Raw genomic sequence first — 14,062 nt, 5'->3', positions numbered from 1 at the left:
GATATTACATTCAACAGTTACACCTGACACACCTGTAAAGTCTTCTAATTTTCATGAAATGTTGTCTTCAATACACTCTTCTGTGGAAGCAAAGGAGCATTTTCCAGAACCATGAGTTTCATTTTCACTTTCTGTATCAGAATCAATCACTAAGGTTTTTTTTTGTCTTTTTGTTGGTCTAATATTCACATCGTCTGAATCAGAACTATATTCTGAGGAGCTATCATCTTCTAACACACTAGCATATATGTCATTTGGACAGTCGGAGAAAGTATCTGCATAAAATTCACTGAAAAATTATTCTTCATTCAAATTTTGTGATGAGTCATTTAAAAAAAATTTATGGTAATGAACTTGCATTTATAACATACACAAGGTTGGAACAAAAACCTAACGAAGCAAAATGTGAATAAAAACAATCATAAGTTGTAAAATGAACCCTTGATCAATTTTAAGCTCTAACAACTTCGCATGGTGATGTTAATTATATCACTCTCTAAAAACACATTGATACGCCTCTGGTCAATAACGTTCAGGTAATGAAAGATGCATTAATAGGTCTCCAGTCAATAAATTGTTAAAGGAACTTCATTAGGTGAAAAAGAAAAGGCCACAAATAGAAACAAGAAAATTATGAAATGAAAAAGCTCACCGGTAAAGGCAAACATACAGTAAAGGTAGGAAATCATCCACACACAAAGCAAGTAGGGAGGTTAAAAGACAAAAGTAGGAACTTCCCTGATGGCTCAATGGTTAAGAATCCGCCTGCCAACGCAGCGGACACAGGTTCAACCCCCGCTCTGGGAAGATCCCACGTGCCATGGATCAACTAAGCCTGTGTACCACAACTACTGAGCCTGCACTCTAGAGCCCATGAACCGATGTGCCACAACTATTGAAGCCCACGCACCCTAGAGCCCGTGCACTCCAACAAGAGAAGCCACCACAACAAGAAGCCTGCACACCTCAACAAAGAGTAGTCCCTGCTGGCTGCAACTAGAGAAAGCCTGCATGCAGCAACAAAGACCCAATGCAGCCAAAAATAAATTTATTTTTAAAAAAAGACCAAAGCAGTAAAATCATCTGTATCCACAATATGCAGTTAAGGGATACACAAAACAATTAGATGTAAAATATGACATCAAAAATAGTAACTCTGAGGGGAGGATAGTACAAATTCAGGGTATTTAGAATATATCTGAAATTAAGAGATCAGCAAGTTAAAACAACCGTGTTTATATATAGACTGCTATACAAAAACCTCATGGTAACTGCAAACCAAAATTCTATAATAGATATACACACAAAAAAGAAAAAGGAATCCACAACAGAAGAGAACAAAAGAATAAGAAAGGGGAAAAAAAGACCTACAAAAACAAATCCAAAACAATTAACAAAATGGCAATCGCAACATACACACCGATAATAATCTTAAGTGTAAATGGGCTAAAGGCTCAACCAAAAGACATAGACTGGCTGAATGGATACAAAAACAAGACCTGCGTATGTGCTGCCTACAAGAGACTCACTTCAGATCTAGAGACACATACAGAATCAAAGGGGATGGAAAAATATATTCCATGCAAATGGAAATAAAAGAAAGATGGAGTAGCAATACTTATATCAGACAAAACAGACTTTAAAATAAAGACTGTTACAAGAGACAAAGACAGACACTATATAATGATCAAAGGATCAATCCAAGAAGATATAACAATTGTAAATATATATACACCCAAATATATATGTCGAATATTAACAGACATAAAAGGAGAAATCAACAGTAATACAATAATAGTATGGGACTTTAACACCCCACTTAAAACAATGGGCAGATGATCCAGATAGAAAATCAACAAAGAAACATAGGCCTTAAATAACACATTAGACCAAATGGATTTCACTGATATATACAGAGCATTCTATCTGAAAGCAGCAAAAAACACATTCTTTTCAAGTGCACATGGAACATTCTCCAGGGTAGATCACATGCTAGGACACAAAACAAGCTTCAGTAAATTTAAGAAAAGTGAAGTCATGTCATGCATCTTTTGTGACCACAACACTATGAGACTAGAAATCAATTACAAGAAAAAAAACTGCAAAAAACACAAACACATGGAGGCTAAACAATATGCTACTAAACAACCAATGGATCACTGAAGAAATAAATCATAGAGGAAATTAAAATATACCTAGAGAGAAATGAAAACAGAAAGATCCAAAACCTATGGGACGCAGCATAAACAGTTCTAAGAGAGAAATTTACAGCGATACAAGCTTACCTCAGGAAACAAGAAAAATCTCAAAAAAACAACCTAACCTCACACCTAAAGGAACTAGAGAGAGAAGAACAAACAAAACCCAAAGTTAGTAGAAGGAAAGAGATCATAAATCAGAGCACAAATAAATGAATTAGAGAGTTTAAAAAAAAACAATGAAACTAAAATCTGGTTCTTTGAAAAGATAAACAAAACTGATAAACCTTTAGCCAGACTCATCAAGAAAAAAAGGGAGGGGAGATCAACATGGTGGAATAGAAGGACATGCAGCTCATCTCTTCCCACAAATTAATCAAAATACATTACATGTGAACAGTTATTACAGAATAACTACTGAACACTAGCAGAAGATCTCATACAACCAAAGCTGCAAGAAAAGATCAACATGTAACCAGGCAGGAGGAAAGGAAAATAAATAAAGGGAATTGAGATGGGACCTGTGCCCCTGGGAGGGAGCTGTGAATGGGGAAAGGTTCGCTCACCCTGGAACCTCCTTTACCTACTGGGAGATCAGCTGGGACAGAAAGGAAGCTTCAGAGGCTCAGAGGAGAGTGCAGCGGCTGGCTTGTGGCAGGTAGGCTAGAGAGAGACCAGCACAGAGAGTCCTGGACACCATGGTGTACTTCTCAGCCCAAGACACACTCCTGCTGGTGTGTACAGTGGCTGGGTGCTGCAACTTGGGCTTCAATGACTTGGTTTGGCTGTGTGGAGACAGCCTGAAGGTCATGTAGTGTGGTGTGGGCCACAACTTGGGGTGTGGGCAGGACAGAGCCCGGGTCTGTCACAGGAGCTCCATTATCAACTTGCACACAAAGGGAGGGGCACGGCCTCATCATAGCATCCTCATTCTCAGTGTGCTCATGACGGACACAACTCTGCTGCTATAAGCAAGCATTGGTGGGTTGCCCACACACAGGCGGGGCTCAAATCTGATCCAGTTGCCGGCAGGGGCGTGACTCTGGTGAATTTATGCAGCTGGCAGTTTTGTGAGCGAAGTGCCTGTGGGACATGCAAGTGGATTACTGTTGCTCCCTCGTCTGGGGCAGGTCAGGCATTAGAAGCAGTGGACTTTGTGGGCGTGCACATGCGGAGGCAGGGCTGGGATATGGGCTGATTCCCAGCACTCCCAGATGGGTCAAGGTGTGCAACTACGGCAGGTCTGGGTGTTGCAATTTCAGCGGATTTGCACTGGCGGCTTTGTGAACACAGTGCCTGAGGGACTTGATTGCCCATGTTCCCACAACTAAGGTGGGGCCGAGGGCAGTGCCAACAACACTGTACTTTGTGAATGTGCACAAGGGGTGACAGGCAATGTCAAAGAGTAAATGTCTTGGTGAACAGCTCCTGCAGAGGAATACTCAGTAGCTCCTTTCCCAGTGACAGTGCTCCAGTCCAGCTTATCTCACACCACAGCTTAGAACCGATTCTAGGGGCTTCTACTCCAACAATTGGGGAGCCAACCCTGCTGCCAACAGGGATGTGACATCCAGCGCAGGCTCTGGTCACCACAACACCAATCACACTCCCAATCAAGGGCATAACAACCAGCACTCCCTGAGGAAAGACATGGTAGGCATCCATATCAAAAACAGCCCTCACATCAAAAATATTAGATTCATGCAGGCTACACAGGGATGTTCCCTGTGTACAAAAACAGCTTTTCAAGACCACAGTAGATAACTGTTTCTCCTAAATTCATAGAGAAATATAAGTAAAACAAAGAGGTAGGAACTACTCCCAATTAAAAGAACAAGAGAAAATGCCCGAAAGAACAATGAAACAGATCTCTCCAGTCTACTAGACTCTGAATTCAAAAAGGAGGTAATAAAAATGCAGAAGGAATTAAGAAAGGCTATTGATAGAAATGAAGATCACTGTAACAAGAAACTTTGAAGAGGAGCCAATCAAAATTAGACAACTTAAATGCTGAGATGAAAATTGAGCTAAAGGCAATAAGAAATAGCAAACTAAATAATACAGAAGAAAGAATGAATGATTTGGAAGACAGAATAATGGAAATCACTGAATAAGAATAGCAGACAGAAAGACAAATGAAAAAAAAAATGAAAACAACATACGAGACCTATGGGATAATACAAAGTATGCCAACTAGGCATAACAGGGATCCCAGAAGGAGAAGAAAGAGAAAAGGGGATAAAAAAATCTCTGGAGAAATTATGGCTGAAAGCTTCCCAAACCTAAAGAAAGAAATAGATATCCAGGTACAGGAAGCACAGAGGGTCCCAAACAAGAGGAACCCAAATAGACCTACACCAAGACATATTATAACTAAAATGGCAAAAGTTACAGATATAGAAAAACAAAAAGTCAGTTACAAGGGAATCCCCATAAGGCTATCAGCTGAATTCTCTACAGAAATGCTGCATGGTGGAAGGGAGTGGCAAGATATATTCTAAGTCATGAAAGGGAAAAACGTTCAACCTAGGAAAATCTACCCAGAAAGATTATCATTTAGAATAGAAGGAGAGATAAAGAATTTCTCAGACAAGCAAAAACTAAAAGGATACAGCAATACTAAACCTTTCCTAAAAGACATATTGAAAGGTCTTCTCCAAATAGAAAAGAAAAAAGAATCTATAGGAAAGAAAAAAATCACAATAGGAAAAGCAAATATATGAAAGGACTGTAGATCACTTACCAGTACAGAGGTTTTTTTAAAAAAATCAAAATATTTTGTGAAAGCAATTACAATTACAGTAAACAGCAAAAGGATAAACATGAAGATGTAAAATAGGACATCAAAATGATAAAATGTAGGGGAGGGAAGTAAGAAAATGTAGATTTTTTTTTTAGACTGTGTTTGAGATTATGTGATTACCAGTCTAAAGCAAGTAGATCTAGTAATGGGTTAGCATACTTGAAAAGCAGGGTAACCACAAATCAAAAACATACAATAGATTCCAAAAAAGGAAAAAGAAGAGAACTCAAGCATAATAGAAAAGAAAACCATCACACATAAAAGGAAAAGCAAAAGAAAAAGAAAGGAATAGAGAAGAAATACAAAATCAACTGGAAAATAAGCTTTAAAAGGGCAATAAATACATATATATCAGTAATTACCCCAAATGTCATGGACTAAATGCTCCAATCAAAAGACAAAGAGTGGCAGATTGGATAATAACATGAGAGCCTACAATATGCTGCCTATAAGAGACTCACTTTAGGGTGAAGGACACACACATGGAAAAAGATACTTCAGGCAAATGGAAATGACAAGAAAGCAGGGGTAGCAATACTCATATCAGACAAAATAGACTTTAAAACAAAGGCCATAAAGAAAGATAAAGAAGAACATCATATAATGATAAAAGGATCAATACAAGAAGAGGACGTTATACTCGTTAATATACATGTCCCCAATATATGAGCACCTAAATACATAAAACAAATACTAACAGACATAAAGGGAGAAAATGATGGGAATACAAAAGTAGGAGACTTTAACATCTCACTGACATCAATGGACAGATCTTCCAGACAGAAAATCAATAAGGCAGTGGAGACCCTACATGACACAATAGAACAGTTAGATTTAATTAATATCTTCAAGACATTACATCCAAAAAAACCCAGAATACACATTGTTTTCACGCACACATGGGACATTCTCTAGGAAAGACCACATACTAGGAAACAAAACAACTCTTTTTTTTTTTGTTTTTTGGTACGGGGGTCTCTCACTGTTGTGGCCTCACCCGTTGTGGAGCACAGGCTCCGGACGCAGAGGCTCAGCGGCCATGGCTCACGGGCCCAGGTGCTCCGCGGCATGTGGGATCTTCCCGGACCGGGGCACGAACCCGTGTTCCCTCTATTGGCAGGCGGACTCTCAACCACTGCGCCACCAGGGAAGCCCCAAAACAACTCTTAACACATTTAAGAGTATAGAAATTATTTCAAGGCTCTTTTCTGACCACACAGTATGAAGCTAGAAATCAACCACAGAATGAGAAATGAAAAAAAAAAGATTATATGGAGACGAAAATACATGCTACTAAAAAACCAATGAGTCAACAATGAAATAAAAAAGGAAATTAAAAAATATCTTGACACAAATGACAATGAAAACACAACCATACAAAATCTATGGAGGCAGCAAAAGCAGTCCTAAGAGGGAAGTTCATAGCAATACAGGCCTTCCTCAAAAATAAGAAAAATCTCAAATAAAAAACCTAACCTACCACCTAAAAGAATTAGAAAAGAAGAACAAGCAAAACCTAAAGTCAGCTGAAGGAAGGAAACAATAAAGACCAGAGAGGAAATAAATAAAAGAGAGATTTAAAAAAACCAGCAGAAAAAACAAATAAAACTAAGAGCTGGTTTTTTGAAAGGATAAACAAAATCAATAAACCTCTGGCCAGGCTCACCAAGAAGAAAAGAGAGAGGTCCTAAATGAACAAAATATGAAATGAAAGGGAAAAATAACAACTGATGTTGCAAAAATACTAAAAAATCATAAGAAAAAATATGAACAATTATATGCCAACAAGTTGGACAACCTAGAGGAAATGGACAAGTTTTTAGAAACGTACAGCCCACCAAAACTGAATCAAAAAGAAATAGATGTGGCTTCCCTGGTAGTGCAGTGGTTAAGAATCAGCCTGCCAATGCAGGGGACATGGGTTCGAGCCCTGGTCTGGAAAGATCCCACATGCCGCGGAGCAACTAAGCCCGTGCACCACAACTACTGAGCCTGCGCTCTAGAGCCCACAAGCCACAACTACTGAGCCCATGTGCCACAACTACTGAAGCCCACGTGCCTAGAGCTCGTGCTCTGCAACAAGAGAAGCCACTGCAATGAGAAGCCCGTGTGCAGCAACAAAGACCCAATGCAGCCAAAAAGAAATTAATTAATTTTAAAAAAAGAAGAAATAGATGATTTGAACAGACCAATCACTGGAATTTAAATAGAATCTGTAATTTAAAAACAAAACAAAAGGGAAAAAAAAAGCCCCAAACCAAAAATTCCCTGCAGACAAAAGTCCAGGACTGGATGGCTTCTCTGGGGAATTCTACCAAACATAAAAAGAACTTATAACAATCCTTCTTAAACTCTTCCAGAAGATTAAGGGGGACAGAACACTCGCAAAGTCATTCTATGAAACTATCATCACCTTGATACCAAAACTAGACAAAGACACTACCAAAAAAGAAAATTACAGGCCAATATCTTTGACGAATATAGATGCCAAAATCTTTAACAAAACATTAGCAAACCAAATCCAGCAACACATAAAAAGGGTCATATATCATGATGAAGTTAGATTCATCCCAGGGTCATAAGAGTGGTTCAGCAAATCAATCAATGTGATACACCAGATCAACAAAAGACGAAAACCACATGATCATCTCAGTAGATGCAGAAAAACTATTTGACAAAATTCAACGCCCATTCTTGATAAAAACTCTCACCAAAGTGAGTGCAGAGGGAACATATCTCAGCATAATAAAAGCTATTTATGAAAAACTCACAGCCAACATAATTCTCAACACTGAAAAGCTGAAAGCCTTCCTGCTAAAATCTGGAACAAGATAAGGATGCCCACTCTTGCCACTTTTATTCAACATGGTATTGGAAGTCCTAGCCACAGCAACCAGACAAGAAAAAGAAATAAAAGGTATCCAAATCAGAAGAGGTAAAATTGTCATTATATGCAGATGACATGATACTATATATACAAAAACCTAAAGACTCCACACAAAAACTACTAGAACTGATAAACGAATTCAGCAAGGTAGCAGGATACAGGATTAACATACAGAAATCTTGCATTTCTTTACACTAACAATGAAATATCAGAAAAAAAAGTTTAAAAAAATCCCTTTGAAAATAACATCAAAAAAATAATAAAATATTTAGAAATAAACCTGACCAACGAGGTGAAAGATTTACATGCTGAGAAGTATAAAACATTAATAAAGGAAACTGAAGATGATTCAAAGAAATGGAAAGATATCCCATGCTCTTGGAAGAATTAGTATTGTTAAAATGGCCATACTACCCAATGGAAGCTACAGATTTAATGTGATCCCTATCAAAATACCAATGGCATTTTCCACAAAACTAGAAAAAATAATCATAAAATATATAAATATAAGGAACTACAGAGGATCTAGAACTGCCAAAGCAATCCTGAGGAAAAGAGCAAAGTTGGAGGCATAACCCTCCCAGATTTCAGAAAAACTATATTGGTATATATACCAATATACCAAAACTATATATACCAATATATATAACAATATACCAAAACTATATTGGTATTGGCACAAAAACAGACATATGGATCAATGGAACAGAACAGAGGGTCTAGAAATAAACCTGCACAGCTATGGTCAATTAATCTTCGACAAAGGAGGCAAAAATATACAATGGGAAAAAGACAGTCTCTTCAGCAAGTGGTGTTGGAAAAGTTGGACACCCACAAGTAAATCAGTGAAGTTAGAACACACCCTCACACCATACACAAAAATAAATTCAAAATGGCTTAAAGACTTAAACGTAAGACATGAGACCATAAAACTCCTAGAAGAGATTACAGGCAAAACATTCTCTGATATAAATCGTACAAATATTTTTTTAGGTCAGTCTCCCAAGGCAATAGAAATAAAAACAAAAATAAACAAATTTGACCTAATCAAACTTCCAAGCTTTTGCACAGCAAAGGAGACCATAAACAAAACAGAAAGACAACCTACAGAATGGGAGAAAATATTTGCAAATGATGCAACTGGCAAGGGCTTAATTTCCAAAATATACAAACGGCTCATACAGGTCAATATCAAAAAAACAAACAACCCAATCAAAAAGTAGGCAGGGCTTCCCTGGTGGCGCAGTGGTTGAGAGTCCGCCTGCTGATGCAGGGGACACGGGTTCGTGCCCCGGTCCAGGAAGATCCCACATGCCGCGGGGCGGCTGGGTCCTGAGCCATGGCCGCTGAGCCTGCGCGTCTGGAGCCTGTGCTCCACAACGGGAGAGGCCACAGCAGTGAGAGGCCCGTGTACCACAAAAAGAAAAAAAAAAAAAGTAGGCATAAGACCTAAATAAATATTTCTCCAACAAAGACATACAGATGGCCAACAGGCACATGAAAAGATATCCACACTGCTAATGAGAAATGCAAACCAAAACTACAATGAGGTATCATAACAATGGTCAGAATGGCCATCATTAAAAGGTCTACAAATAATAAATGCTGGAGAGGATGTGGAGAAAAGGGAACCCTCCTACATTGTTGGTGGGAATGTAAACTGATGCAGCCACTATGGAGAGTATGGAGGTTCCTTAATAAACTAAAAATAGAGTTACCATACGATCCAGCAATCCTACTCCTGGGCATATATTCAGAAAAGACAGAAACTCTAATTCAAAAACACACATGCACCCCTATGTTCAGAGCTGCACTATTTACAATAGCCAAGACATGGAAGCAACCTAAGTGTCCATCAACAGATTAATGGATAAAGAAGATACGGTGTATATATATAATATGTATGTATACCCTATATTATATATATTCCATTATATATAATGGAATATTACTCAACCATAAAAACGAACAAAATAATGCCATTTGCAGTAACATGGGTGCATCTAGAGATTATCATACTAAGTGAAGTAAGCCAGACAAAGACAAATATTATATGATACCACTTATATGTGGAATCTAAAAAAATGATACAAATGAACTTATTTACAAAACAGAAACAGACTCACAGACATAGGAAACAAATGTATGGTTACCAAAGTGGAAAGGATGGGGAAGGGATAAATTAGGAGTTTGGGATTAACAGATATACCCTACTATATATAAACTAGATAAACAACAAGGTGCTATGGTATAGCACAGGGAACTATATTCAGTATCTTGTAATAACCAAAATGAAAGAGAATCTCATAAAAAACTGAATATATAGATATATAAAATTGATATATATATATAGACTGAATCACTTTGCTGTACACCAGAAACTAATACAACATTGTTAATCAACTACACTTCAATTAAAAAAGAGAGAGAGAAAAAAAGGGAGAGGGCCCAAGTCAATAAAATCAGAAATGAAAAAGGAGAAGTTACACCTGACACCACAGAAATACAAAGGATCATGGAGACTACTATGAACGACTCTATGCCAATAAAATGCACAACCTAGATGAAATGGACAAATTCTTAGTAAGGTACAATCTCCCAAGACTGAACCAGGAAGAAACAGAAATTGAAACAGTACTGAAATTGAATCAGTAATTTTAAAACTCCCAACAAACAGAAGTCCAGGACCAAAGAGCTTCACAGGTGAATTCTACCAAACATTTAGAGATGACTTAACACCTATCCTATTCCAAAAAATTGCAGAGGAAAGAACACTTCTAAACTCTTCTATGAAGCCATCATACCTGATGGCTGATGCCTGACACCAAAACCAGACAAAGATATCACACACACAAAGAAAATTACAGGCCAATATCACTGATGAACACAGATGCAAAAATCCTCAACAAAATAATGCTAGCGAACTGAATCCAACAGTACATTAAAAGGATCATACACCATGATCAAGTGAGATTTATCCTAGGGATGCAAGGATTTTTAAATATCTGCAAATTAATGTGATACACCATGTTAACAAACTGAAGAATAAAAACCATACGATCATCTCAAAAGATGCAGAAAAAGCTTTTGATAAAATTCAACATCGATTTATGATAAAATAAAAACTCTCCAGAAAGTGGGCATAGAGGGAACATACGTCAGTATAGTAAAGGCTACATACATGAGAAACCCACAGCTAACAACACCCTCAATGGTGAAAAGCTGAAAGCGTTTCCTCTAAAATCAGGAACAAGACAAGGATGCCCTCTCTCACCACTTTTTTTTTTAATTTATTTTTTTTGGCTGCGTTGGGTCTTCATTGCTGCATGGGCTTTTCTCTAGTTGTGGCGAGCAGTGGCTACTCTTCATTGTGGTGCACAGGCTTCTCAATGCGGTCGCTTCTCTTGTTGTGGAGCATGGGCTCTAGGCACGCGGGCTTCAGTAGTTGTGGCACATGGGCTCTAGAGCGCAGGCTCAGTAGTTGTGGTGCAACTTAGTTGCTTAGTAGTGGGCTTAGTTGCTCTGTGGCATGTGGGATCTTCCTGGACCAGGGATCAAACCGTGTCCCCTGCAGTGGCAGGCAGATTCTTAACCACTGTGCCACCAAGTCTCTCACCACTTTTATTCAACATAGTTTTGGAAGTCCTTGCCACAGCAATCGGAGAAGAAAAAGAAATAAATGGAACCCAAATTGGAAAAGAAGAAGTAAAACTGTCATCGTTTGCAGATGACATGATACTATACATAGAAAATCCTAAAGATGCCTCCAGAAAACTACTAGAACTCATCAAAGAATTTGGTAAAGTTGCAGGTACAAAATTAATATACAAAAATCTGTTGCATTTCTGTCCACTAATATGAAGTATCAGAAGGAGGAATTAAGGAAACAATCCGATTTATCATCACATTGAAAAGAATAAAATACCTAGTAATAAACCTACCTGAGAAGGCAAAAGATCTGTACTCTGCAAACTGTAAGACGCTGATGAAAGAAACTGAACACAACACAAACAGATGGAGAGATATACTGTGTTCTTGGATTGGAAGAATCAATATTGTTAAAATTACCGCACTACCCAAGGTAATCTACAGAGTCAATGCGACCCCTATCAAATGACCAATGGCATTTTTCACAGAACTAGAACAAATAATTTAAAAATTTGTATGGGAACACAAAAGACCCCAAATAGCCAAAACAATGTGGAGAAAAAAGAACAGAGCTGGAGGAATCATGCTCCCTAACTTCAGATTATCCTACAGAGCTGCAGTAATCAAAACAGTATGATACGTGCACAAAAACAGACACATATATCAATGGGACAGGACAGAAAGGCCAGATATAAACCCACGCCCTTATAGTCAATTAATCTACAACAAAGGAGGCAAGAATATACAATGGAGAAAGGACAGTCTCTTCAATAAGTGGTGCTGGGAAGACTGGACAGCTACATAAAAGAGAATTAGAACATTCTCTGAAAAATAAACTCAAAAGAATTAGGAGTTTGGGATTCAAATATACATACTACTATATATAAAATAACCAACAAGGACCTACTGTCTAGCACAGGAAACTATACTCAATATCTTGTAATAACTTACAATGGAAGAGAATGTAAAAAAGAATAATAACTGAATCATTTTACTGTACATCTGAAACTAACACAACATTGTAAGTCAACTATATTTCAATAAAAATTTAAAAAATAAACAACCACCCCCACAAAAGTTCTATGAATACTACTATGAATTAAACTGGCTGCTTTTGAAAAAAAAATTTTTTTAAACCCCTCAAAATGATTAAAGACCTAAATGTAAGACCAGATACTATGAAACTCCTAGAGGAAAACACAGGCAGAACACTCTTTGACACAATCACAGCAATATTGTTTTGGATGCGTCTCCTAAAGTAAAGGAAATAAAAGCAAAAATAAACACATGGGACCTAATTACACTTAAAAGCCTTTGCATGCCAAAGGAAACCATTGACAAAACAAAAAGACAACATACTGAATGGGAGAAAATATTTGCAAATGATACGACCAATAAGGGATTATATACATTGAAGCATTCAGGAGTAAAGGAATATGATGTATGCAGTATACTCTCAAATTGTTGAAAGAAAAATATTTATATAATAAGGACAAAATGATAAAGAAAATGTGTCAAAATGTTAACAACTGGTGAATCTTGGTAAAGGGAACATGAAAGTTTTCTTTTTCCTACAACTTTTTATACATTGGAATTTTTTTCAAATAAAGTTTAAAAATTATTTTTCCAATTTGATAGGTTAAGAAATGTTTTGATGTATGTTTCTTTAGTTATGTGTAATGGTGAGTATCCTTTCATATGTTTATTTTATACCTGAATATCTTTTTTACACATCGCTTATTCATATCCTTTGCCTATTTTTCTAATGTATTTTTTATGGTTTTTCTCATTGAATTTGTATGAGTCTTATGGGAATTAGTGTTTTTTCTGACACATATGCACAAAATAGGTTTTCTGAGTTTGGCATTACCTAATTTAGTTTATGGTACTTTTTTGGTTGAAAAATATTTAATTTTTTTTTTTTTTTTTTGCACAGGCTCCGGACGCGCAGGCTCAGCGACCATGGCTCACGGGCCCAGCCGCTCCGCGGCATGTGGGATCCTCCTGGACCAGGGCACGAACACGTGTCCCCTACATTAGCAGGTGGGCTCTCAACCACTGCGCCACCAGGGAAGCCCAAAATATTTAATTTTTATGCAATCAAATTTATTAATCTTTCTATATGGCTTCTGGATTATATCCTGCTTAGAAAGGCCGTTTTTACCCCCAGACTACTAATGCTTTCTTCTAGTACTTTTAGAATTTAATTTTTTAGGTTTAATTTATTTATCAGTTGGGAATTCCATCTGTTTAAAGAGTTTATTTTTTCCCCAAATCACCAGTTTTACTAAAGACACATATTAAACAATTTTACTTTCCTCCACTGACTTGAAACATCTACTTCTGGACCCTTCTCAGTGCCACTGATCTGTTCCTTCTTTAGTTCCAAACTGTATTGTTTTAATATTTCTTAAAGCCAATGATTCTAATATTAAATTTTGGAAACTACCTGGCTGTTCCAGCATAAATAGTTATCCGTTGGTATCTGAGGAGGATTGGTTCCAGGATTGCCCTCTACCCCACTCC

The 14,062-nt window shown here is 37.4% G+C and overlaps 1 protein-coding gene across 4 annotated transcripts in view; it reads right to left on the bottom strand.

Moving 5' to 3' along the window:
* KLHL20 (kelch like family member 20) overlaps positions 1-14,062 on the bottom strand; it is a 78,044-nt gene that overhangs the window by 46,768 nt on the left and 17,214 nt on the right. The gene's annotated exons all lie outside the window — the stretch shown is intronic.

The sequence above is a fragment of the Phocoena sinus genome, chromosome 1 (assembly GCF_008692025.1).
Source record: "Phocoena sinus isolate mPhoSin1 chromosome 1, mPhoSin1.pri, whole genome shotgun sequence".
NCBI lineage: Eukaryota > Metazoa > Chordata > Mammalia > Artiodactyla > Phocoenidae > Phocoena > Phocoena sinus.
This window is presented reverse-complemented; position numbering and strand designations above follow the sequence as displayed.